A 3642-nucleotide genomic window follows, 5' to 3' on the forward strand; every position below is an offset into this window, starting at 1 on the left:
CTTAGGGAAAGTAAAAATGAAAAATGAAAATTTTTTTTCAACTACTATATAATTTTTATATAGGGCATGAAATTCGAAGATTAAACATTGATTTGTGTAGATCATGTATTGAAATTTAAAATACTTAAAATTAGAAAATAAAAAATATTTTACAAATGAGCTCCTAAATTTTAAAATTTAGCTTGGCAGTCCGCATCACTAAGTGCTCACATCTATTTATATTATATTAAATATTATACAGTTGAGCTTTTGAATTTTGATGTTTTATTTATGAAATTATGAATGGTGCTTTATACATCATTGTTAAATAAAAAATAATTTTATTTTTTATTCTTAATTTTTGTACATCAATAATTTTATTTGAAGAATGAATGATAGAAAAATAAGAGAAAAACTCATTTGTACTATATATGATTAAAAATAAAAGTTTCTTTCACTTTTCTTTGGCATTAACCCATTTAGTAGCAAATAGTTTTGTTCTAATAATTAATTTCCTATACGAAAGTTGTGGAAGGATTTATGATTTCTTATTTAATTGCTAGAAATTGAAAGTTAAAGATTGTGATTTTGTATTTATGTGGAAATTTATAAATAAAAAAAATAAAAACTATTTTTAGCAACAAAGAAATTCCTTATTTTCTACATTTTTTAAAACACATCTTGAAATAGTAAAAAAAAAATAAGCTGACCTTTTAATAATTCCTAGGGAAAGTAAAATAAAAAATAATTTTTTTTCAACTACTATATAATTTTTATACATTCGAATATTAAACATTGATGTGTGTGGATTTGAAATTTTAAATTCTTAAAATAAGAAAATAAAAAATATTTTACAGTTTAAATTTGGACACTTTATATACTTCATAACCCACCCACCCACACAAAAAACCCTAATCCTCCAAATTCCTTTGAGTCTTTCACGCGGCCGGCGGCTCTCCTCTCCTCTCACTCTCACTCTCACTCTCACTCCTCTTCGAGTTACAGCCGCTGCGCCTGTAACCCCAATCGCCGCACCATTCTTGTATCCTCACCACTCGCTGCCCTCATCACAACTCCGCCGCCATCACTCAACCTCTGCACGCTGCACCGCCTCAAGCAACCATGACCGCTGCCTGCTTCTTTACAGACAACTTGTTCCACCGGCGGCCATTCCTCTCGTCCACAAAGGATCTTCACCGTGCTCAACTTCCGTGAAGAATCACCGCTTCTCCCGCCATCAGGTGTTGCACCGTCCACCACCGGGCTAGTGCGCTCACCTTCGATCCGACAGCCGCTCGTCCCCCACAGGTGATTCTTCTACTTATTCTTCTTTTCTCCTTCTTATATTTTCAATTTCTTGTATAGTTGTATTTTGTAAAAACTCAGAGTTAATGTCGATAATATTATCATTCCCATTTGTTTTCCTTAATACCAAACAAACCTACATTTTTTTTTTTGGGAAGCTTTTTGTTTTCCCTCTAGATATTTAGATATTTTTTTTAAATGTCATTTTATATTAATTTTTTAAAATAAAAATAAAAAATTAAATTATATTTTTTAAAACCCTTATTAGGGTTGGTGTGAAACATTTCATATTTACCCGTTTATGACTCAATCCGATGACGACCTGAACCTGGTTTTGCCACTCCCCCCCCCCCCCCCCCCACCCCCATCTAGAACCATTCATGCTGTTGAATTTTCATGTTTTATTTATGAAATTACTGTTTTATACATCATTGCGTGTGCAGTTGGGTCAACATGGAGAAGGATACTGGCAGCAGAAAGCCCCCCCCGGGCGCCCGGACTCTTAGCATGGCCTGTATACACTTAATGGAAAAGTTTCAAAAACCAGATTTTCTGCTCTGTATCAGAGCCAAAGTGCATTATGTTTTGTCGACTCAATGACCAGCCATGGATTGTGCAAAACTACAGAAAACATATTCCAAACATTTTAGGAAATGAATTATGCCGGAACATGAGGTTTGATGCTTTTGTTGCTTTTGATTCTAAATTATATGCATCGGCTTCAGCTAGACATAAGATGGTATTATTGAGGTTGATGATTCACATCACCTTAAGATGACATCCCTTAGAATAAGATGTCCAAATTGGCCAAGAAATTTGAGGTGTGGATGGGACATGCCTGAATGTGCTAACAGGGAGTTTGGCTAAATTTTGAGCCTCACCTTGGGTAGTGTGCACATGTCCCATCCTGTGTAGGGTTACTTATTCCCTTGTTGCTTACCATTGTTCCTCAAATGTCCATTGTGGCAGTCTTACGACTCTTCGTGTGTTGCATAGAGTTTTTCGCAAATTGGGCATATCCAATCATTTTTGTTCCGCATGTACTTGCTCTCATATTTGGATTTGGTTAACCCTCTTACCCCCTTGGCCGTCTTTTTTATTTTTCCTCCACTTGTCATTCTGCACAAGTATGTAATAATTAGATAGAGTGCAAAATGCAGGGAAAAAAAAGACGGCTAAGGGGGGCAAGAGGGTAGCCAAATCTAAATATGTGAGTAAGTACAGGCAGAACAAAAATGATTGGGTGTGCCCAATTTGCAAAAAAACCCTACGCAACACACTAAGAGTCTTATCACCATGGACATTTGAGGAACGATGGTAAGTAGCAAGAGCATAAGTAGCCAAATACATAGGATGGAATATGCGCACACTACCCAAGGTGAGGCTCCAAATTTAGTCAAACTCTCTATTAGCACACTGGGGCACGTCCCATCCACATTTCAAATTTCCTGGTCAATTTGGACACCTGATTTCGAGGATGTTCTCTTAAGGTGGTGTGAATCATCAACTTTATTAACTACCATCATACGTCTTGCAGAAGTCAATGCATATAATTTAGAATCAAAAGCAACAAGCATTAGTGGCATTACCAGACCCTTTGGAATTCCATATATATTTTTATGTATTTTGTATTTGCTCTTTATTATCTTGTGCCACAGGGAATTTGATTCTAAGGGGAATTTCCAAGACCATTCCCTATTAAGGATATGTTCTTGGATTCTAACTCACCAAATCAAATTTATCAAGTATACAAACTCACTGTGGATTAGTATTTTGTTGGTCCAATGTCTGCAAGCCTTATTTAGAAAGGCCTAAATATTTATTCTATTTCAGTGTGATGCAAATGCTTTTAGGTTGTTGTTGTCAATCTTTATTTGAAAAAAAAGAAGTCAATATGGGTTTCATGAATTTTTGCTTATGAGCTGAAAATATGGATGCATTTGGCCTATTAAGCCTCTGCCTAGGTGCAATTAACCCTGAAATCTAGGGAAGCAATGCATTATTTTGTCTATTATAGAATTAGAAATGGGAAGCCCCCTTTTCTTCTCTATGAAAATTAGCATGAAAAGAGTCCATTAATTCAAAAATGTATTTTTTGTTTCTTGTGATATTGGTCACCCTTCCTGCCAGAAATGACTTAGTAAACCTTTAAAAAGCATCACGTGGTTTAGTTCGAACATATCAAAACATTCCTTTGTAAGTTGGCTTGCAACACTAAGTAGGTTAATCACTTTGGAAAGACATCATCTTGGGGTAAAATGTCCTTTGTGTGGTAGGCTTGTGACTCTTTGCGTACTGTTTTTTGCAAATTGGGCACTCCCAATTATTATTTTTTTGCCTTTACTTGCTCCCATCAAT

At 35.4% G+C, this 3642-nt stretch overlaps 1 long non-coding RNA gene across 1 annotated transcript; it reads left to right on the plus strand.

Moving 5' to 3' along the window:
• The first annotated feature begins 878 nt into the window (after positions 1-878).
• Positions 879-3125, plus strand: LOC131159792 (uncharacterized). The gene is made up of 2 exons (XR_009137867.1): positions 879-1287; positions 1728-3125. It is a non-coding gene; the product is annotated as an uncharacterized LOC131159792 (long non-coding RNA).
• The last annotated feature ends 517 nt before the right edge of the window (positions 3126-3642 follow it).

Source organism: Malania oleifera, chromosome 7, assembly GCF_029873635.1.
Source record: "Malania oleifera isolate guangnan ecotype guangnan chromosome 7, ASM2987363v1, whole genome shotgun sequence".
Classification (NCBI taxonomy): domain Eukaryota; kingdom Viridiplantae; phylum Streptophyta; class Magnoliopsida; order Santalales; family Ximeniaceae; genus Malania; species Malania oleifera.